The 25,381-nt window shown below is 33.8% G+C and overlaps 1 long non-coding RNA gene across 4 annotated transcripts; it reads right to left on the reverse strand.

Moving 5' to 3' along the window:
- Positions 1 to 20,600: 20,600 nt before the first annotated feature.
- Positions 20,601 to 25,262, reverse strand: LOC114181681. 4 transcript variants are annotated; one of them, XR_003603899.1, is made up of 10 exons: positions 25,178 to 25,262; positions 24,880 to 25,079; positions 24,075 to 24,266; positions 23,528 to 23,588; positions 23,196 to 23,229; positions 23,076 to 23,083; positions 22,791 to 22,946; positions 22,403 to 22,516; positions 20,894 to 21,002; positions 20,601 to 20,798 (listed from the first exon to the last, which is right to left on the reverse strand). It is a non-coding gene; the product is annotated as an uncharacterized LOC114181681 (long non-coding RNA). The 4 variants fall into 4 exon arrangements; XR_003603900.1 differs by having other exon boundaries at positions 20,601 to 20,808; positions 24,880 to 25,253; XR_003603901.1 differs by having other exon boundaries at positions 23,183 to 23,229; positions 24,880 to 25,253.
- Between the last annotated feature and the right edge of the window lie 119 nt (positions 25,263 to 25,381).

The following is a 25,381-nucleotide window of genomic DNA, read 5'->3' on the forward strand; positions in this document are numbered from 1 at the left end:
TCACTTGGTGTCGCGAATTGTGGTCGTGACAAATTTATTCATGCGTGTGGACTATTAGGTGGTGGCCTGTAGTCGGTGGGGCGAGTAGACACTCGTGGCAGCAAAGATCAATCAATGTAATCATCAAAGGGTGTAGAATCAAGAGACGTCTAACAAAAGTTTTGGAAGTTGAGGATTAAGGATTGGGGTTCTAACAAGGGTCATGGGTTTGAAATTGTACTTTTAATTTATATTGTATTTCATTTTTTTTAGCTCACTATATTTGTGTGTGTTTGGTGATGATCATGTAACTTGTTACATGAGAGCAGATGTTGATGCAGGTGAGTCTGTGGATTCTTAGAGTCGGAGAGGGGGCCAGCTTGGAACCTTTTCATGGATTTTACTTTTTTACAATTATTTTTAGGAAGTTGTAATCTGGATGTTTTAGTTGGTTTTAGTTATGTATGGACAAATTAAAGTGAGGTTTTAAACATTTTGGAGCATATAATAAAGTTTAAATTTCCCGCGTTTTGGGAAAGTAAATTATTAATAAATGTTGTTTATTAATATTTTTATAAATCTTAATTTTAAATAAGTAATTTCCGGTTAGGACGTTACACAAGGTCGGGAAGAAACCCGTCAAACATCGAAAAACTCTCAAGCTCAGCTTGGGGTCGAGAAGAAACCCGTCAAACATCGAAAAACCCTCATGCTCGGCTTAAGGTCGGGAAGAAACCCGTCAAACATCGAAAAACCCTCAGCTCGGCTTAGGGTAGGGAAGAAACTCGTCAAACATCAAAAAACACTCAAGCTCGGCTCAAGGTCGGGAAGAAACCCGTCAAACATAAAAAACCCTCAAGCTCAGCTTAGGGTTGGGAAGAAACCCGTCAAACATCGAAAAATCCTAAAGCTCAACTCAGGGTCGGGAAGAAACCCGTCAAACATTGAAAAACCTTCAAGCTCGGCTCAGGGTCGGGAAGAAACCCATCAAACATAAAAAACCCTCTAACTCGGCTCAGGATCGAGAAGAAACCCGTCAAACACCAAAGAACCCTCTAACTCGGCTCAGGGTTTGGAAGAAACCCGTCAAACATCGAAAAACCCTCAAGCTCGGTACAGGGTCGGGAAGAAACCCGTCAAACATCGAAAAACCCTCAAGCTCGGTACAGGGTCGGGAAGAAACCCGTCAAACATTGAAAAACCCTCGAGCTCGGTACAGGGTCGGTCGGGATGAAATCTGTTAAACATCGAAATATACCCACATCAGAAACTACTAGGGTTAAGATGACCATGTATCCTAGAAAGGTGAACGACATTTCGACATAGGGTTAAAATACCCACGTTAGAAACATTTCGGGTAAAGATGACCTTGCAAAGGTGAGTGTCATTTCGACTGAGGGTTAAGATACCCATGTCAGAAACATCTGGGGTAACGATGACCTTGCAAAGGTGAGCGTCATTTCGATAGATCGTTTACCATTAGAAGTGAAATTGGTTTTTAAGTGGTTACAGTTAAGAGGTGTGTAAAGATAAAAAAGGCAATCTATTTTCCTTTATTTATTGGATTGCTTCCAATTTTTGCATATGAATGCAAGTGAAATTCAATCTTACTGATAGAAAATGGACCAGTAAAACAGCATTTGTGTGATTTCTTGTTTGGTTTTTGTTATCTTCAATATTGAATATTTAGTGTAACATTGAGAAGAATTATAGATAAATTGACACTCCCATTTTTCACTATAATTTTTCACTATAAAATTAGTCCCATTGTTCACTATAATATTGTATATTGAACAAACTTATGGGATGTTTACTTCTAAGAACTAGATTTATTAGCATATTATAAAAGAGATGGTTGTTTAAGAGAATTTATTACTTTTTTAAAAGAAATACTTTAATAAAAGCTTCTTTGATGTCAAAATAGTATAAGATAAATAGTGTTGATCAGAAGTTAGTCTATGGCAGTAAGATAAATACTGCAAAATCCATTCTGTTATAATTTCAACCTTGAGCTAATCCCAACCTGAATAATTAATTAAGTTTAAAAAATAAATGCTTGATCTTTGATTTATCACTTGACAGACACTACACTTCTATTCAACTTTCACTGACAAATCATACATTGAGAAAATTGTGCACAATGGAACTTTACAGAACCACACATCATTGTAAATGAAATGTGTTTTGTGACAACAGAGCAAGTTGGACGGTTTCTATTTTAATAAAAGAGCAGTTTCAGTTATCCCACAATTTTAATAGAAGTTCAGTTTTTTTTAACTGGAGTGTATAATAGTTCAGTTCAGATTTTGTTATAATTGGTTCAATGATTTTAGTTTAATTTAGTATAATTAATTCATAGTTTAGTACAATATAATTAAATTTGCCCAGTCCTACTCCTTAGAACACCTCATTCATACAACAAACATATCACCATCACCATCACCATTCTATAGAATAATAATTTCTCAATCGATTCTCCTTACTTCAAATCACACTTCAATATAAAAATTAACAGACTCCCTCAATAATCCCAATCACTCACTTAACGAGCTGCCTTTTGGAATGTACTTGCTCACTAACTAATTGGCTCGCTCAACAAGTAGAGCACTGGAACAAAATGCAGATAAATACGTCTAGTGAGAGTAGACTTGTCCAACAACCAATTCTTCCTTTATTCTCTATCAAATTTGAATTTGGCTTTCACTCAATGAGAGTTAGCTCGGCCAACGAGCAAACATCCCTATCTCTCTGTCAAACACATATTTAATGGGCTTTTTTGTATTTGGGGTCCTTTTCACGGCTTATTTGTAAAATTGGGTCGTTCGAAATTTTTTTTGCGAAATAGGGTTAAGTCGTTATGGGGGAGGACGACATTAAAGGTGAAGTCGTCCTCCCTCGAACCGATTTCATTTTTTTTTAAAAAAGTGATGTCGTCAGGTGCGATAATGGTTTTCCTGCAAATTTGAAGTCATCGTCGCTGCTGCGAAAACACATACCACTATCGTTCACCCCTCGCACTAGCAGCTGGATTGTGAAGACGAAACTGTGCCTTGATTGTGTACTCCATCATCTCAAACCCAGGGAAGAAGAAGCATTGCCTTATCATTGGATAACTCGCAAGCACCAGAACCAAGAATGCAAGAACAAAAAGGAGAAAGTTTGATTGCAATTATTAGGGATTTGCAATTTCAAAATTGGGGATTTATCCCAAATTAGGGTTCCTAAATTTAAAATAGAATGCACCGATTTAGAATTAAACTAGCAGCACGAAAAACATACAATTGGTAAGAAAAAAAAAACTAAAAGGGAAATCGGTCTTCGTCATTACGACTCCAATCTCAAATTTGCAGAAACCGTACTCTCACTTGACGACATCGCTTTTTTTTTTTTAAAAAAAAATGAAACCGGTTTGGGGGAGGACGACTTCAACTTTAATGTCGTCCGACTTAATCCTGTTTTGTAAAAGAAAATTCAAACAACCCAATTTTACAATTAAGTGGTCAAAAGCACTCAAAAATACAAAAATCCCCATATTTGACACTCACTCATTGAGAGCTTGACTCACTCAACAAGTTCGCATAAACCAAACACAAAAATGTTGCAACACAAATCGAAACTATAGAAGAGAAGAACAAACTCAAAACAAAACAATTGGTGAAAAAACTTAATTCAAATTGTTTTATCTTGATCCCATAAATTGATACCCAGATTATAGTTTTCCATTATTCAATATCAAAAACACATCAAAAGAAGGAAGATGAATAGACAAAAATGAAATAAGAGAGAAAAGGAGAAAAAAACTAAAATTCTTGAAAATTAGGCCCATGATTCTTTTATCTTGTTTTGAGCCTATTTGATTTCTATTGTCTTTGAAAATTAACTTACATATAGGCTTTGAAAATTGAAATGTTGCCTATTTGATTTCTATTGTCTTGTACTTTGTGAATTGATTGTTAAAGTGGTATTTTGTAATTGTTGATTTGGTTGACCGAATGAAAATTGAATAAATAAGTGCATCTGTATTAAATTGGATAATTTGATCTCTTAGTTATGAAATTGAGTTTTAAATGGTGGAACCTTTAATGAGCCATTTTGATCAAATAGATTTTTCTTATAACTATAAAGAGAAGAAAACTCTAATTTGCACTTGCTATCTGTGATGTCAATTTTCGTGAAATTAAAATTTAAATTAGGAATAAATTGACTGTTGATTTAATTATCAAATACAAATTGGATTAAAAGATATTGAGATTTAATTCGTGTAATCGGTTTAGTTCAGTTAATTGAATCGATTAATTGTTCAAATTAGGATCGAATATGTATAAAACTATGATTTTCGGATTGTTTTATTCTTTGAAATTCTGGATTGACCTGTTTTATGTTTCTTGATTTTTCTTTTGATATCTAAATGTGCTTTTCAATTTTCTTTTAGTGTTTTAAAATCTAAATCCTCAATTTTAATTTAATCCTAAAAATTGAATAGATTTGAATATATGTCTTTTGAGAATTGATCTAGGCTATATGTATTGTAAAATATATAGAATTTGTTTTTTTTTTTCATTTCATTTCACAATAAATATCTGTACATTAGTGAACAATAAGACTTATTTAGAACTTGGTCGAAAGCTAGATTTTGTAAGACAAAATATCAAAATATTGGGTCATATCATTCTTCATCTATATATGGCCAGGTATAAATGACTGTTATGATAATGTCTCATAACATATTTTTTGGTCTGTGTGTGCGAGATCAAATTAACTTTTAAATGATATTTGGTGTCTTGAAATATGTATCTCTATATACTTGTTGGTGTCCCTTATGGTTAAAGAGTTAAATTTACTACTAAGGTGGCTCAAGATTGGGATTTTAATACTTGTACTTGGAATATTTCTCCATCTCTTTCCGATATTTCTGGTTTGAAAAATTTGGAAAATATTGTTTTGACCGAAATCGTTGATGTCCCTAATTGGTTGGAAAAGAAATTTATTTCGTCCCTTATATTGTTGGGTAAGTAATCTTTGTTAACTTGTGAATATAATATATCATTTTAACACATAACAATATATTTATTTTCTTCTCATGTCATTAGCATCTACTTATAGTTTCTTGAGGGAGAACCTTGTTATATGGTTTTGCTCTTTGCACCGCCCTTCCCTAACCATCTTAGACAAGTGATAGATTGGTAAGAACCCCAATGTCAATCTTATGAATATTTTTGTTATATAAAAGTATCCTAACACATTCCCTTTATCATAGTTCAATTGTTCACTGGTGCAAAATTGGGCTTTTAACTCGTCTTATATGTCTCGGTTATCCAAGAACCGAAGCATATATTGACGTGATGACATTTTTGCAATTCCCGCGAAGTCCATAAAGTTTGATAGGATAACATGTACCAAATTTATAATTCAGATGTACAATAGTATTGATTAGGATATTGACCGGTTGTTACAAAAGACTTTTAAATGTATGTGAATTGTGGATGTCTTTGGGATTCATAAAATGTATTGTCTATTTTCTGTTCTAGTTTATTTGTTTGAAAATATGCAAGTTTAAAAATGTGGGAATCAAGAAAAATAGAAAATTTATTTTAAAAAAAATAAAGGATATTGCCCAGTTGGAGTTACAACCGAAATAGAAAGGAGCATATGGCCTCGGTTCAAACTACAACCGAGGCCAAAAAGCACACTATATGGCTTCAAGTCATACTACAACTGAAGCTAAAAGCTATTCGCATTTTAAAATAAAATTTTAAATTCTGGACTATATGGCTTCGGTTGCCATAAGAACCGAGGCAAAATGGTGTGTTTCTGCTTCGGTTCACACTCGAGGCTAAAAGTCATCTTTTTTACCTCGTCCTAATATGTCTCAGTTCTGAAAACGGAACAAAATGTCAAAAATAACTGCGGCCAAATCTCCTTCCTGCATTGGTGTTCTCAAAACGCTTTAAAAGGAATTTTATATATGAAATTAAATAAAGAATGTGAGATCAAATATTCATATATTCATAATAGATGTTTGTAGGGATGGCAAAACGGGCCAGCCCAACCCATTTTGGTCTGGTCCGTACGTGGCCTGTCAAAAACGATCGGGTCGGGCTGGCCTGTCAAATAGAAATGGACCAATATTAATCATAACTCGTCCTGAATAGGACGGCTAACGGGCCGGACTCGCCCGTCCAATTTTTTTTTTCTTTTTTTTTTAAAAGTTTTTTAATTTGTTTTCAAAATTTTTTAATTTTTTAATTTTATAAATTTGTTTATATATACATACAAATTATTATTAAAGTCATATTTAATCAAATAAAATACTTTTTAAACTTTTAATTGATTAGTTAATGTTTTTAATTAGATAAATTAAAATAGTTATTAAATTTACATATTAAATTATTCAATTATAACTAATAATTCAAACTTAATTTGTAGGCGTTAATGATTTAAATTACAATACTATTATATATTAATACATTTAAAATATATAATATAAAAAATTAATCTTTTAATTTAATTTAATTTTTTTTTTAAAAACGGTCAATAGGTTAGGACGGACTGGTCAGTACTTTGGCTTGTCAAGTTGACAGGCTGGACGGAATGGGTCAAAACGGGCTGACGGGTTGAAATCTTCAACCCAATCCATTCCTTTTAACACAGACTAACGGGTTGGTCCGTTGTACCCAATCTGTTTTGCCACCGTATGTGTTTGAGGAGTAAATATTCATAGTTTTCTAACTTATACAATGAAAAGGCATAAAATGTATTGGAATAGGATAATCAATAGTTCAAAGTTTATCAATTTTGGACCAATTTCATTTTCTTCCCTTCGTCTTCATCTACTTATTTCTTGTAACTCGTTAAATGGATTCGAATACAATAATCAAAAGCTTAAGGTCTTTATGGACCAGTTTCATTTTCTTCTTTCCAACGTTTTCCAACGTCTAATATCTGTCATTTTCTAACCCATAAAATCAATTTAAATAGGACAATTAACAGGTCTTTGAACCATTTTCATATTTTGAAAGTTTCTGGCATGCTTAATTTTTCTAACCCATAAAATATTCTATAAGAACAATGGCTATTGTTTTATGCACTCCCATATTTTCTTGTTGCACCTCCATAAATTTTGAAATACAAATTAACCCTTAATTAAATAAATAAAAATTGTGTTTTTTATTTTTTAAAATAAGTTTCAGATTGTCCAATCCATGAATATTTCAAATTGCACAAATTGAAACAAAAAAAAATTATATTTTTATATTCTAGATTATATAATTCAAAATATTAAATTAATATATTAAATTATACATTTTAAAATATAAGTTTTATTATATATTTCATATTACACAATTTAAAATTTAAATTGTATTTTGAATTATACAATCTATTATCTAAATATTGCAATCCATTCAAAATTATACTTCAAAGTTACAAATATGATACGGCATGTTAGATATAATAAGTATCTGATACATCGATACATTTATTTTGAAAATAATTAGACAAGATACGTGATAATATTCAATAATTCTTAAAATATGATAAATATATTATTTTTATTGTGTAAATCTAAATTAAAATTATATCCATATATATATATATATATTAAAATTATAAATTAATAATATTATAAAAGTACTATTATTTTAGAAATTAGATATCTTATTAATAAATATCAGTATAATATTATAGAGTGTTAGTTACGGACATGTGATCCAAATAGTTAAAAGTATAAAATTTTATATTGTGAATGATATAAAATGTAAAGAGGTTGAATTCATAACCTCCAAACACATTTTACAATGTGGAATGTAAAATTTTTCATTTCATTACATTCCCTTATTACAGTGTTGTTCATTTAAACACTTGGTTTTTAAACTCTCATTTGTCAGCTTTTGTCTGATAGTGGCGCGCGATTTGAGTTCAAATTTGATAATTTTTATGAATAATTTTTAGTTTTTAAAATAATTTTTAATTTAGTCAATATAATTTTTTTTTGTCTTTAGATTTGATAGATATTTAATACTTTTTGTAATGGTCACACATTCTAAAATTCCAATTCTACACAACTCTTGCTTTGAAACAATGTACACATCATGTGAACTAAGTGTACTTTTCATTCATCTCCATAGTTTTCTGCCTTCCAAATTAAGTTAGAAAAAAAATGAGAAAACAACAACACTTATGTCCACATCGATCAATACATGATGAGCTATTTTTTGTTTTATATATTTGTTGCTGCCTATTGGTCTCTTGGCAAGCGTACCAAAAGTCAACTGTAGTATAATGATTTGTAGTAAGAGTGTCCTACGAGGAACGAATTCAGTTAAAATAATTAATTATCTAGATCAACATATATATACAGAAATTTTAATTTGATAGATCATTGACGTTTAAACTAATTTGCATAAACAAATACAGTAAAAGCAGAAAATTAGATAAAAATTCAGTAAAAGAAACTGGGATTGAATTTCATCTATCTCCCTTGTCTGTAATCTGAATGAATATAATATATAACATCTGAAAATACCAATATTGATGCACACTCAAAAATCATTTATATCGATCCCTCGCGTATAAAATTCATAAGATTAGTTCCCTGAATATTGATTCCTCACATATTCAACAAACTATTCAGCATTACGGTCAAGTGTTAAAAGCAATTGATATATTGAGATCTATTCCTAGCATCACAGTATATCAAGTATCATTGTTCAAATCAAATTTTCAAAAATACCTTCCGGTCAGATCTAAAAATCAAAATCAAAACATCTATTGATCAGATAAAAGTAAGCATTAAGAGCAGAACAATAATACCAATAATACCATCAGGTTGCATGTGTGTTGATTCAGCAGGATTCAAATAAGTCTTCAATTGGGAGCAATCAAATCTGCCTGCAATTGTTCCACATGGATTCTTGATCAAACTCCATGTAGTCATATCTGCACCCTGCTATGATCAACATTAGAATTAGCATGAAATCCAACATCATCAAACAATTCAAAAAAGTCATTATAGTTGCATCAACAACATTAATATGCTTCATTTACAACAGATCAAACAAGTATTTTGTAACAAGAAGATTCAGCGAAACCAAATTAAAAATATAAAAATAAAAACTAAACGGACTAAGCAAAAAAGGAAAACTTGAAAAAGTATCAATGTCTAATTAAGAGTGGTGGTCAAATTTTGTGTTGTGTTAATCATCTTATTGTAAATCTGGGACTGAATCTTGATTTAAAATGTCCATTGGACTCCAATCTTTTAAATTTGGTTTTAACTTCATTGTCAAAGACAGAACAGAAAACACATAGATGACTGATAACACTCATTTATTACAATCTAACCTTCATCACCATGTAATAATAACTTTTCAATGACCATTTCTTTGAGATTCAAGTGCACCTTAACCTCACATAGTTGAAACATGTGAGCAAACTCATTACCATCTAATTTACTTTAAACTAAGCAATAAATTTTACAGAACTTAGAAAGAAGATAGTGTACCAACTGGCTAACAAAAATTTTTTCTTCTTAACAAATTCGCTAAATTGTAACTTTCAAGTAGAAGATCAAATGGCTTCCTATGTAACATAGGCATGATATGGAATGCAAGAGAAATAAGCAATCCCCCACTTCACACTAATATGAAAATAGACATTTTTTTATGTGATTAACATTGGTAGTAGCTTCCTTACAAGAGTTTTTTCATAATGCACTAAACAAGTGTAGTCTCCTTGTCTTTAATGGTGGATCCATCAGTTGTTTCAGTGTAAAGTTTCATCACAAGTTCTTTAATCTGTTTCCAACAGCAGTCTATTGCTGCAACATGTTCACAGAAATATTGATCAACACATTGATTCACAGAAACAATTTGCAAACAGGTTTCTTCACAAATCATAATTCACAACAATGTTCCTTCCACACAAGATCTCAACCTGTCCATAAAATTTATCACAAGTAAAAGAGGGAAAGTGCATAGCTATAGATATTTATAAAATACCTTCCACATTGGTTGTGGTAAAACAACTAAAAAATTTTGTTTGTTTGTTAATAAATAGTGATGTGTACAATAATCAAGTTACAAATATGTCACACTCAATAAAAAAGGAATGGATAAAGTAAAAGATGTCCAAGATCAAAATGGTTCATAATTTCCTTCAAATGATGCACACTGAATTAAATGTTGTAATTGCAGCACTTGACTGTTGATGCCACTACCATTGCAAAAGCATTATTTAATCTATGCATTAAAGAAGAGTTCTTCTGGATTTGACCACTGAATTCTAGAATCGAGTGATTATTTCTTGCAGTGATGTTGTTGAAGTAAAATTAAGGTTGTTACTACCTTTCTGCAGACTTTTATTGCTAAAGGTTTTATATAATATCAAATTAAAATAGAAAGTGAAATACACAAAGCAATTATGATAAATTTTCCGTGAACAAACTTGCACCACAAAACAAGCAATATGTTCATTTGTCTATCAAATAAATCATGAATAAAAAGTAACTTTTGCAGAAGAAATAAATCAGCAGTAGATCTATGGGACTTACAGCAACGTGAAAGCCTTGCATACAACAAGATACCCCCATTGAGTGACCAACAATTTTCCATCCCTTGACTGGCATTGAGCTCTTATGTACTCCATCTAATGGTTGAATGTACGAAACCAACAATTAAAAAACAGATTTATTGATATCATTCAATTTTTTAAGCCAATATTTAGTGGAACAGACAAATAAAGTACACCTAAGAAGTAAAGGAAGAGATAAAAGTAGAACTCTTGCCAAATTGAAAATAAAACATCACAAAGGAATGTCACCTCACCGCTGTAGGTACATCGTTGATTGATTACTTCAGAAGTGCATCTCATTTATTACTTCTGATAAATACAGATGACTCGATCATACCTTATAAAAATAAGTAGATAAAATTTAAGCACTTTTCTTAAAATATCTTATAAATACAAATATTTTAAGATAGAATTGAAAAATTAATATACCTCTCTTTTCATTATGTTATCTCAAATGCTCATTCAAATGATTTCAGAACTTGGCTTACAACCAAGACAAGTTGCAATATGTAAATCTTATTTTCAAACTCATGGTTGTATGTAAATCTTATTCCAAATGGAACAAATACCATTCCACGGTGAACTATAGGGATGATACCATCAGAACCAGTAAATAATGTACTGAAAATTTAAGAAAATAAACTCTTTCATTCAAATCAAGGAATTGAGAATTATAAGAAATTACAATCAGAAAGAGGATGTTATTACATTGTAGTCTCTTCTTGACCACCTTGGTATCGAGTGCTGGAGATAGGGGTGGCAAAACGGGCTGGGCCCAATGGGCCAGCCCGTCAGCCCGTGCTAAAAGGAACGGACTGGGTTGAAGATTTCAACCCGTCAGCCCGTTCTGGCCCGTCCCGTCCAGCCCGTCAACTTGACGGGCCAAAGTACGGGCTGGTCCGTCCTGGCCCGTTGGCCCGTTTTAAAAGAATAAAATAAAATAAAAATAATTAAAAAGATTAACTTTTTAGATTATATATTTTAAATGTAGAAATATATAATAGTATTGTAATTTAAATCATCAACACCTACAAATTAAGTTTGAATTATTAGTTATAATTGAATAATTTAATATGTAAATTTAATAATTGTTTTAACTTATCTAATTAAAAACATTAACTAATCAATTAAAATTTAAAATAATATTTTATTTGATTAAATATGACTTTAATAATAATTTATATGTATATATAAACAAATTTAAAAAATAAAACAAATTAAAAAATTTGAAAACTAATTAAAAAAATTAAAAAAAAAACTAGACGGGCCAGCTCGGCCCGGCCCGTTAGCCCGTCCTATACGGGACGGGTTGTGATTATTGGCCCGTTTCTATTTGACGGGCAGACCCGTCCCGGCCCGTTTTTTGACGAGCCACATAAGGGTCGGGCCAAAACGGGCCGGGCTGGCCCGTTTGCCACCCCTAGCTGGAGATAATTCCAGCAGGTTCGCCGACAAGCTTTTGTGTTTTATATAGACACACAGTAGCATCAAGAAAAGCCTAAAATTGAGAATCCATCATTCCACATGTTATCTACAATTATGAGGAGCATCAGACAAAGTAGAAGTAGGAATAAAGGTGGAATTTAGTTTGGGAAGCATTGAGATACTCGCTCACTCTTTTAACCCTTAGGAGAGAAATCTACCCTGATGCACTTGTGTTTCCTCAAATCTGGTGACTGTTTCTGAATTGGAGAGAAGACAAGAAAATTCTAAGAGGCTACACAAAAAATTGGGTCGGAGAAGAAGAGTAACTACTTATTAAATATAACACCAATAGCATAGGAAATAATGAAAAAACTAATGATGGATATAACCCTTATATATTACCTAAGCAGCAGTAGAAAGAAATTTAGAACTTACCATGACCTAGTCTCCATTCTAAATAGAAGGAATGTTGGTGCAGAACATGCAACAAATATATTACCCTTATCTTAACTATGTAAACTTCAATTCTCATACTATCACTCTCATTTACCAAGACATCTAGGTAACCACAATATCTCAAAGAAGCATTTTATTCTGCAGTAATAGTAGAAGTGTCTTTAACATTTTACTGGCTTAGAATCATAGTAATATCACATCAATATTAACCTCAACAACTTGTTCTAAACAACCAAATGAAAAAGTGATTGTAAACGAAAGAAAGAGATAAAGAGAAAGTGAGAGGGAACCTAGTGATGGGACCATGAGGCTTGACTTTAACAACTCCTCTTACATTGGCCAAATTCTCAATATCACCCAACGCCTGCCTTGCGAATCTTTCCATCCACTGCTTCGTTCTTCTTCTGCTGTTTTTCTCCCCTTATTACTGCCTCACCTAGGAAATCACAACAAAACGACTTGCGAACCACCACACACGATCCCCTCTCATCTCTTAGCTGATTTGAAATGGCTCTGCAATGATTAAATTATAATATTTACATTTGGTTTTAGGAAGGCATTCTCCATTTCAATACTAAACCAATTACTAACTTACGTAACTAAAATTCATAGAAAGAAGTTATTAGAATTATGTACCTTCTAGTCTTTGAGCCACCTTTTGCACTTCGATATATTCCCTTCAACCATTACAAGCAGATAGTATATCAATTTGTTCAAGAATTTACTAGAACAGAACAATTACACTACCTCAATCAAATACAAACACAGTACTAGAAAACCTTCGCACAGGCTAAATGAAGGGAAATAGAGCAAACCAAATACATATCTTCTATAGGAACCAAAATGAAACACATGTGATTTTTCAAATTATCGAAGATAGGTTAAGTTCAAGTACCAACTTCACTACAATTCCTAATTTGATGTGAGAGCTGAGTAGTGGCGAAGAGTGAAATCTAACAACGAAGAGTGGAGAAGCATGAGAGAGAATCCGAGCAGGGGCAAGCACATTGCAGTTCGAACCCTAGGTGAGGCGCACAAGGAGGTGGCGTGCGGTGGAGGAATGGCCAACAACTAATGCATGGCGGTTCTGTAAACGTTGATGCATTTGTTGTGCGGAGTAGAAAAACATCTACACATTTTATTTAGGTGTTGTGTTCTGATTGTCGAGAAGAAGAAGAACTTGAAATTTAGAGAGAAGAAACAATAAAAGTCTGGGAGGGAAAGCTGGAAAAAGTGAGGGAAAGAGTGAAACGTGAAATATGTAGTATAAGCAGTGGAGGAGGTCATAAACCTCTGAAGAAAAACATTAAAACCCCTGTTATTATTTGTTATTGTTATTTTTTTACGGAACCTATCAAAACTACCATAAGTTATGTTTATTTATGGAGATTTTCGTAACCTCTATTAAATATATATTTTTTCTAGTGTTATAGGCAATTCACTCTCCATTATTACGGAAATAGGTAGTTTTTAAAAAAATTATAGAAATGGGCAAATCGTTCTGGAGGAGCACGTTTTCGTATGAAGAAATCGTGTAGCCCCCAAACATTTTTTGTGGTCAACGTGAGTCAGCAGGCGAAATCGATTACATGCGTAATTTTTTGAAAAAAAACGTGAACAAACATTTTACTAGATAGGAAAGCAATGACATATGATATAGTTGAATATGAAACTAAAAACAATGATAATAATGAAAAAAAACATTACAATCAATTAAAGTACTAACATAATAATGTCAATGTGAAAGTGCATTAAACAAATACAAAGTTTTTGAATGAAATAAACATCAAAATGCATCTAAGAAGGAGGAAATTGGCGCCACACATAAGCCATGTCTTCTTCAAGTTGACCAACCTGAGCATCAATACTATCAAATCTTGAACCAATAAAAGCTTGGAGATCGCGGATTTCGTGGATAATATCATTAAGCATAGCAGCAGATGCATCTTGGGCAGGCTGTGGCGGTGGAAATGGTGTGCGGTCATCATGAATAGGTGCATCCTGCATATCACGTTTATGAATCCATTCACCATTTTGGTCTTTTACAAAACCAAAGGAATGAATAACTTCAGCACCAATTGGACCTGTTCTCCAATTAACCTCCTCAAATGGTTCATCTTCTAGAGGAACATTAAACTTAATTAAAATGTCAGTAATGTGATTTGCATATGGTAAATGGACATTGTCTCTTAATGCTTTTTTCATGCGATATCTAACCAGATGACCCTAGTTAAGCTGCCTTCCGGTCAGCATTGCCCACATTAAGATAATGTCTTCTTCAGTAGCTTGAAGGTTAGCTGATCGGGGCACCAGGCATCGACATAAGATGTAGTGCAGGATACATGTTTCCACTTTCATTTGGCCTGCCAGTAATCTTCCTCCAATATTTACATTGTCACGACAAATCATTACTTTTGCATTGTGACTCGAATAATCATCTCTCCATTCTTCCACCATGTTTCCCTCAAAACAGACCCCTTGAGTGCCCAACTGGGTTATACGATAAAACATATTTATATCCATTCTAATCTTGACATGCTTAACTTCACTAAGAATAACTCCTTCATTAGTAATTTGTAAGTTAGAATAAAATACTCTAACTAACTCCGGATAATAACATTGACGATTAGTCAAAAAAGGTAATAATCCTAAGTTGTGCAGTATATCATAGCACTCAAAGTTTTGCTCAGCAATAAAATCATCAGGATATCTAGGTTGAATAATATCTCTACCGGAAAATTTTGAAGTATACCTTTCATATTGTGCTACGAAAGAGAAGAGTCTTTGTGGCTGTGAAGGTGCAATTATTTCTTCAGCTTCGTTGACGGCGGCACCACGGCGGCGGCAAGCACCGGTTTGAGTCTTGTGTTTCCTTGAAGATTCAGCCATTTTTGGGTGTTTCTGAAGATTTTAATCGGTGGGTTTTGTAGAGAATTGAAAATGAGAAAGATTGCAACGAACGAGAGGTGATTTGGTTAAGAAATGAAGGCACAATGGTGAAAACACAGAGGACGGAAAGGGGGCGCGAGTTGGATTTTTGGTGTGCAGCGGCGGAGAGAGAAAATGTTGTATTTATAGTGGAAGACGAGGTGTAATCGATTACAGGGTTTCTGTAATTGATTACCACGTTAAAAATAATTTTTCAGGGGCTCCTAATAGAGGTGTAATCGATTACAGGGTTTCGGTAATCGATTACCAAGGTAGAAATTATTTTCCAATGGCTCCTGTTTGAGGTATAATCGATTATAGGGTTTATGTAATTGATTACCAAGGCAGAAATTATTTTCCAGGGGCTCCTGTTAGTTCGTTAATCGATTATAGGATTTCGGTAATCGATTACGAAGGTAGAAATTATTTTCCAGGGCTCGTGATAGTTCGTTAATCGATTACCGGGTTTCTGTAATCGATTACGAAGCTAGAAATAATTTTCCAGGGGCTCCTATAAGTTCGTAATCGATTACATTGTTTTTGTAATCGATTACATTGTTTTTGGAATCGATTACGAAGCAATAAATTATTTTCGAAGGGCTCTTGTTAGTTCGTTAATCGGTTACAACGCTTTTGTAATCGGTTACCAAGTTAGGATTTATATTCCAGGGGGCTCCTGTTAGTTCAGTAATCGATTACAGGCTTTGGTAATCGATTACATTTTACAATTTTAGACTTGTGTAATCGATTATTTAATCGATTAAGGTCACACGTAATCGATTAACTTACTCTGTAATCGATTACCTTCGCATCAGATGTCCAAATTTTTTTAATGGTAATCGATTACACTTTGATGGTAATCGATTACAGTACGCATTTTTGCACCAAATTAATTGTGGTGATGGATAACATGATCCATATAATTGATTACAGCATAACATATTTATTTTTATAGCATTTCTATTCCATTAATAAAAAAGTTTAAAATATTCCACTAGTTAAAGAAAAATAAAATGATTAAAAAGTTGCACTTAACTTAAAATGGAAAGCAAAGAAAAAAAAAACTAAATGAATTATGACAACCATCTGTATCTTCTTCTCCCCTAGTGATCCACACACCATCCAGAATTGATATCTTCGTATTCTTCGGCAGGTGTTGGTGGTCTGATGTCTCTAGTTTGGATGAAAAGCTCGATATAGGAAGAGATACGCGGTTTTTTGACAGATTGGTCTAGATTGTGTACGTGTTTCCAACGACTGATCATCTGTGACACATCAAAGTCACTTTTGATTTCCGCGGTGTCATGAAATAGTCACCTGTTGCGTATTGTTGAAGGGCGACGATAGCAATTTGTTTGACAACTCTACGATCACCACACTCGACTAATTGAGTTACGATTTCTAATAATTCATTGTAGGTGCAATCATGTCTGATGGAGAAGGTTTTCGTGGCATCCGAACCAAACTCAAGACCAAAACCAGATCGACTCTCTGTGATACCAGCACCCCTTAAAGGTCCACCATAATAAAGAATAATTGGTGAAGTTGGGACAGAGTTTGAAGATGATGATGATGGGGTGTTTGTAGTTAAAAGAGAAAGGATTTCTTCAGGTGATCTTGTGAAGGTGCATACAATTCAATCATTGTGTTGAAAGGGAAGAAGACTTACATTGCAACTTTTGAAAAACATGTTCATTTGTCTTTAATTCAAATGCATCATAGACAATATTTCCTTCAGAAGTCATGGTGGGTCGTCTGAAGTATAGGTTGTTTATGGATGTGTTTGATTGGCATGGAATGGCTGCACAAACTCTTTGGTTGAGCATGTTGTATGTGCAGTTGTATGGAATGCAAAATATCTGGGGACTCTGACATATGAACTTCACCCCATCCTCATAAAGTTTCATTTCATCATTTGTGTATAAGGCAGCTATGTAAGAATTGGTGAAATCTTGAGACTTTGTGATGCCAAAAATTTCAGGGGAAAAATGTCCCATCTTACGGTTTTCAATTAAGAAAGAAAAGGTAGAAGGAGATGCCAAGCAATAGATGTGTTGGACACTTGAAAGTTTGCATTTCATGTAGTGTAGGGATGTGGTATTTATAAGCATAGTAGTTGCACCATTATTGAGTGAATAAAAAAAGAACAAATTATGGAGCTTCAATTCATTACGTACATATGCAATTGTCATATTCAAATAGTACAAATACATAGTACAATATTCTCCCATAATGTGATAATTTTATTTGACAATAACATTGTTCAACGATGGCTGCCTGTGCCGCATGGTGGCCTCCGTGTGGGTCATCGAGGTCGTCTCTCAGGTTGTGGGGGAGGAGGGGGTGACTCACTTTCGTCATCAGTATCTTCCACTTCCACAGATTGAGAACCTTCTTCTGAAACATTAAAAGGAATTTCAGGTCTGTAGTATTATTGTGAAGATGACGGGCCTCGGTATGCGGATGGTGGAGTCAGTGATGATATCCCAAACATTTGTGATGGAACACCCCCATAGCTGGAAAATTGGGGGCCAGATGAACCACCATAATATTGGGATGGACCCGCTCCAAAGTTTGATGATGGTGGGAAAAAACCATATGAAGTCGGGACTTGCTGGGATGACGATGGAGGATGCATTCTTTGATCCCAATTCCCAAAACCTGGAGTTAGATTTTGTGAGTGAAGGAGGCCTGAAAAGGGTCTATCCGGACAAAGTTGCTGATGTGAAGGCGGATTCTGATATTGCTCGGGCATGTCATACTAAAAGAAAATTAAAAATTAATTGATATTATTGAAAATCAATAATAATAAAAATTTTAATTTAAATGTTGTGCATGAAATAAATGATTCTCACTTCGGATGATTGTGCAATAGCCGAGATATAACGGATGGTATGATTTATGTACCATTGCATATAGGGCGAGTAAATCACGCAGATGGCCACTTTTGGTGAAAGGTTCGCCCTGAACAATGGAATTATGACGATTATTCCATAGCATTATAAACCGATGGTGATATTGCCTCCAATTAATTTCTCCCTTCCTCGGAGATCAATTCGGTGAACCTTATCCAGGTTCATCGGGTCGGATGGGATGCTCTGTCACCAACCAAACTATCTGACTACCCAGTCGACTTGGTGAAATTCAACAGTCGCAAAACATATAAGAGGAACCAATGCCCAACTTATGGGAGAAACATTTATGATTATCATGCGACTAACATGAGGTTGTCGATATGGTGTCCATAAAAACTGCAAAAATTAAGGTTAATGTTAAAGATAAAAAAAACAAAGGGAATTTCAACAAACAAAGTAGTAGAGCATTGGTGATAATGAACCTACTTTGGTTGAATATGATCAAATTTTTTTCGAAACTCCACCACAATAGTTTGGTCATGGAAGACGGAACGTGTTTGCCGACACCACCTCACACTTAAGGGGAACGCAAGACCAACCACAATCTCGTCCTCCGTGACTGGTTGTATTTTTGGAGAGATACATGTGAATCTCTCCCACGCCCAACACTGCAGCAATAGCATGTATCCACCAATGTTGTCTTGTTGGAATTTTGTGCTGTGATCCAGTGCACGATACAGGCATGCCAATACTGCGGACCCCAACTAAAATTTGAAATATGATCCAATTCTCTTAACAATGGCAAGAACATAAAATGCACGAGACTGGCTGATGTATCTGACATCAATATGCTGCCAATCAATATGAGGATGTGTGCTCGTGCATACTGTCCAATTGTTGCCAGGTTTGCGTCATTCGGTAATTCTCGGAATCTGCTATTTAGCCATGATAGCTTTACGCGGTTCCCTGTGATCATATTTTCGAGTGGAATATCCCCCAATAAATTTTAACACAATTGCAGCAGGTTTCCAGAACTTACACCGGTGACGGGTTCACCATCAATTGGCACCCCTAGTTGTAGTGAAACATCTTCCAGGGTAACAGTTGTTTCTCCTAGTAGCATGTTGAAGGTGTGAGTTTCAGTCCTCCACCTTTCACATAATGCTGTTACCATGAGGTGGTTAATCTCCACATTACTCACTTTCAAAACGTGACCAAAACCAGCTGCATCAATTAACATTCTGACCCTAGGGTCAATAAGATCTGTATGTTTTAAAATCCAGATAGAATGGCGTCGTGGCCGGAGGACCCTCTCGTTTCCTTCCCAAATCTGGTTGGTGATGTGATCGTCTTGATGACGCAATACAGACAAGTTTATGAAAAGATTACCAGAATATCATTTAAAGTTGATGAATAACAAAACAAACACAAAAACGAAAATAAAAAAAATGACCGAACCTGTTAGATTGACGAATGAGAAATTAATTTTGATACGCTGCAAATCCAACTACAATGGCAAAGCTATGAAGTATTATGTGATGTGAAATAACTCTTGCACCTAACATGGCTATTTAAACTACATCACCATACTATTCATTCACATGCCTCCCTTTTCATATTTCTCTCTCTCACGTACCAAATGAGTTGTCTCACCAATGGCAGCCTATTGTCATACACCTCCATGCACACCACCACATGGCTTCTTCTATTCACCAGACACACATTTCTCTTCAATAATAATAACCTTCTGAAAGATTCTCACACCATTATTCAAAGTTGCAGGTGCATGAAAGATTCTCTCTCACACCATTATTGTGAATAGTATTGTGCAGAAAAGAAAGCATGCATTATTTTGAATAGCATTGTACAGAAGCGTGAATTATTGTGAGTCACTACAAAAAAAAATATTTTTAGTGGGGGTTATATTTGACATTTCCGGAGGTTTTAACCCCCACTAATGGGTTTACCAGGGGTTTGCAATTTCCCTGGAAGAACCAGCGTCGCTATTAGATTACCGGGGGTTTTTAGCAACCCCTGGAAAAACACAACTTGCTTGGGGTTTTCAAAACCCCTGCTACTGCCAAGGGTTTACGAAACCCCCGCTACTGCTAGAGGTTATCAAAACCCCCGCTACTGCCAGGGGTTTCTAAAACCCCACTATTGCCAGGGGTTTCTAAAACCCCCACTACTGCCAGGGGTTTCTAAAACCCCTGCTACTGCCAGGGGTTTTTAAAACATCCGCTAATGCCTGCAATTTAAAAACTCCAATATTTTCTGTTTGTTTGTTTTATATTTTTTAATAATACATAAATCTTGAAATAAATAAAAAATTATAAAAGGAAAAGATTTTAATTTTTGGTAATTATAATTTATGCATATAACATTTATAAAAGGGACAATGAACAAAGTTTACAATATGACAAAGTGTAAAAGTTAAAATTAACAAGTCATTACAATGTTATTTGTTTTAAATAAGAAAAATAAACATAATGAAAAATTAAATAACATCCTTCTAATGCGGTACTTGATATTACAAACATTTCCTTGACCAGATACCTTGTGGCTCAACAAAGTTCATAACTTCTTCTGCAAACATCTGCAAAGATAGATTGTTTAAGAACAATTCTTTATAACAGTTACTTCAACGAAGAATAATCATGAGTTGCTTTCAACAAACACACCTTTCTTTTTTTTACTCTTGACCTCTTTGCCAAGAAGCAATCGAGCAAAAAATAGAACATATTCGTGCACTCCTAAGGTCATGCATGATATGTTGGGTTCGCGAGGCTCCTAAAGCACGACAATATCACAAGCTCAAACACAAACTACTATATGACATTCATAGTGATAAGGAAAAACAAAAAAAAAACATATCAATATATATATATATATATATATATATATATATATATATATATATATATATATATATATATATATATATATATATATATATATATATATATACTAATAAAATGCAATGTAGTCATCACTCTCCGTGAGTGCAAAACAATCCCACTGTTTCTTTTTTTAGCTCATTTTTATACTGCTTCATGAATGCTACCAAACATTACCTTTTTCTATGCCCTCTCATAAATTAACATTCACTTCACAATTGTTTCTATGTCAAAACCTGTTATATTTTATATAGTTTTTAATTTCTTTTCCAGATTCTTTCTCTTTCTCTCTTCCTAAGGTTTTGCTGGTGCAATTAAGTTTCCTGCTCTTCTTATTTACCTCACACTCCCTAGGGCCCTAGTTGATAGCCTCGTCTAGCTTCCTTCAATTTCCAACAGTGTATCAGTTTATTTTTTCATCTCTCTCTGTCTCTAAGAAATTTCTTTTTCACAAAAATTGCACTCTTACTACTTTGTTTACACTTTCCCCGTGCTGGTGCTGCTACTCTATGATCATTTGAAGAGCTTAGATTAGATTAAATTATTAAAATAAGAAAAAAAAAATAGAGGGGAATGAGATTAAGTTTAGATCTTGGCCTTCTTTAATGGACATGAGAGAGCAAGATAAGGTAGTAGAGATGCCTAGCACTTTGGGTTATAACCTCCCCAATAGAAATTCATCTTCCTCCAAGTTATCATCACCAATACGGGAAAGAAGTGACCAACCTCCTCAATCTCACACAAAGAAATGATAAAGACTTTTGTCCTTTGGAGAAATATTTCATTGATATGATGATTGGCATAAATAGTTTTGTTCATAATGTTTGGAGAAAAGCATTGGATTATGACAAATGGCGTAAGAGAAGCATCATTTGAAAGAAGTTATTCCAAGGTAAAATAAAGAAGATAAATAACCTTGATTCTTGTAGGCCTAAAGGGGAGAATGATTATCGTAAAACACAATGCTCTTTTCCTTATAAAAGTTTAACTAATTGATTCTGAATGGCCCAAAATAAAAAAGATAGTGATGTGGATGCATGATCTTGCATCATTATAACAAAGCAAAAAGTACGATAATAAAAAAGTTGATAATGTTAATAAATTAAAGGAATAAAACATAGTGTTGGAAGCCATTTAAGATTTTCTCTCCCATTACTGGCTAAAGATGATAATTGTCCTAGTTTGCAAACTCCAATTATTTTCTTGGTTTGAAACTTTTGGTACATTTATTATTATTTTGGCACATTACACAATCTCTCCGAGATATGGGTGATTAGGGTAAAGCTCGATTACCCTTGGGTGATTAGTTTGCAAACTCCATTGATTTTGCCACCATAATTCTTGTAATGCCAGCAGCAGTAGTAGTCCCATTGGATCCTGAAGTTTCATATTCTGCACTTTCAGAGGCTGTAGTCGGAAGAGGAAGAAAAATCATAAGTAGTATCATTGCCATTAAGCTAGTACATATAAAATTCTAGGAATATGCAGAGTTGATTACATGTAAACTCTGAAAAGGTTGATAAATAGCAGGCATTTTTTTTACAAGGGATGCAAGATTAAGAGAAGAATGTGTCAATAAAAATAAGGGGTATAGTACTAACATTCCCCCATTACTAAGAATATGTGTTATGTGAATTGTTTGAAAGGTATGTGTTGTATGAATACAAAAATTTAACCGTACCATCTTGAGTTGAAAACGCCATAGAATTTTTTGTTGGCAATTTAGGTTTCTCTCCTTCCATCTTCTTAAAGAATTTAACATATATGCAGATTACTAATAATAGAAGACTGCATATTCCTGCTATGGATATTCCAGCAACATCACCCTTAGCTAGACCTACTTATATACAAAAGCGAATTTAAGTTTTGAGACACTGACTTTTTCTTTGTGTTCTCTATTTATGTGAACATTAAGCTGAAAATAATCTTCTTATAACCAACTCCCTATAAAGTTTGAGAGCCAAACCTGTGTTTCTGCAAGATGGAAAAGAAAATTAAAGTTAAAAAGATAGAATCAAACATGCAGCAATATTCAACTGTATGTGCATAATTCAGCATGAAAGGTGAGACAACCTAAGTTACCCACCTAGGGTGCAAGGGAACATACTCTCCAAATTGATCTGGCAAGTTTAAACAAAATTAAAACGTCAAGCAAATGCATAAAAGGTTATCCAAAATGCTTTGAACAAGAACAAAGTGATTATTTTTACCCCCAACATGCTGATAATACCAAAAGAAAGATAATTTGATCAGAGTTGTTGAATTTTTGTCTTGTAATTTACATCAGAAGGTTAACAATAAAAGTTTACCAAAATAAAACTCCAAAACATTGGAAAACATCAGTATAAGTACACAACTGTATCTAAATGTTTTCAATGTCAAAATACATTACTAACATGATGTAAGAGAAGAGCATACCTCTTCCTGGAATGAAAACAATTCCACTCTCTTTACTGAAATTGACTCCAGGATTATAATTCTGCAGCAATTATGCATCAAGATGAGCCTCGTTAATGTAGCATGATGAACCTTGCACAAAACTTTTATCTCTGGCATAAATTCTTTAGTTTTTGTAGCTGTAATTCTTTTAATAGCAACTTCCTAGAAGATTTAAAATACAGGCCAAACTTATATTTCAGCACTTACAGGGCTACTAGATTGATATCACTGTCAATCTAGCTTCAACAATGCTATATTTTGAAAACTATAGCAAAAAGTTTTAAGTATAAAAATAAACAAAAACAAAATATTATCAACATATTAAAGTATGAAATACTGATGTTGAGTCTTCTATGTAAAAAGGTCCACTCATTAGCAAACATGTTTTATATCTCAACAGCTTGTATGATTGTGTAATGAGCTAGGCACCATTAAGTTAACTTATTTAGGTTACAGATTTACTATTCGTTCATTTGACATAAACCAAGAATAAAAAAAATTAGAAAACATGGAATAAGGAACATACATGTAAGGTGTATCCCCACCAAACTTCTTTTGATTAACAAATCCATAGAGAAACTTAATGTACCCTCCACCACACTCAATCTCCTTTTCAAATTTTACAGAATGTTGGAGGACCACTGTTTTGTTCTTGTTGGTGAATTCAGGTATTTTAGCAGAGATGGCAAAGTGTTTGCATCACTGGATGTTTGAATACCTACAATATTCCAGAAAATGGCAACAAGTTACAAGGCAAACCAAATTCCTGTTACTATACACATTAAGAAAGAAAACAATAGAAGTTCCTCAAAATGTAAAGTGAGTCAACTAATTGAAATTTTGTGGTAGTAAATTACTCTTCCTTGACTTGTACTCTACATTTTCTACCCAAAGCAAGTAGGCTTACCTCAAGAATATGCTAAAAAAATAATCGAAATTGTGACTACTATGTAGTGCATATTTTTCTCTTCTCACATTTTCCCCTTCACACTCACACATGCATCTTCATTGTTTTATTTTATATATTAAAACTGTAAGGAAATTTCTTAATTATAGTATATTTACATGTATATAACAATTTAACCATGTTCACTGCAAGAGATGTAAGATTTAGAAAATGTTTATAGATAAACTTACAAATCATTGAATAACAATCTATTTTCATTGACAAGATTTGAATCGGTATATACAAGGTTAACTAAAGTTAAGTACTAGATTATGAGTTATGCAGTGAGTAATTTATGATTGATTCATACAATCAATCATAATTCATACAAGGTTGATAGCTGAAGAAGCTGGAGTTAAAGCTTTTCGTATCACTACGAACTTACAAATCAGCAAAACCAGTGAAGCACTCGCTCCCGTGAAGCACCAGCCCTCCTCGCCTGTGGTCACATCTTCCTTGCTCAGACGAAGTTGTCGCCGACAACACCGGCCACTATGGGAAGCCCTTCCGACTCAGACGAAGTCGCCACACCCTCTACTCTCCTCTTCGATTTTCTTCCTCTGTGCGAAATCCAAGGATGGCTCTCTAGAAACATAAACTCTCAAATGCGAAAAATATAAAAGATGGGAGGTTAAAAGACCAAAAATGAGGGATGATGCAAAGAAGAAGAGAAGAAAATCCACTCTCTTAGGTCACGCAAACACGAGAACAGAATGTACTGAACTTCTGAAAAGTACGAGAAAAGAGGAATTATGAAAAGTTATAAAGAAATGAAATTTCTGGGGGTTCATTTAAAAAACCTCTGACACTTAGAAGGGGTTTAAAAAACCTCTACTATGCATATAAATTGCTTGGGGTTATACTAACCTCTCCTAAAAAACCTCCTC

Source organism: Vigna unguiculata, chromosome 4, assembly GCF_004118075.2.
Source record: "Vigna unguiculata cultivar IT97K-499-35 chromosome 4, ASM411807v1, whole genome shotgun sequence".
Classification (NCBI taxonomy): Eukaryota; Viridiplantae; Streptophyta; class Magnoliopsida; order Fabales; family Fabaceae; genus Vigna; species Vigna unguiculata.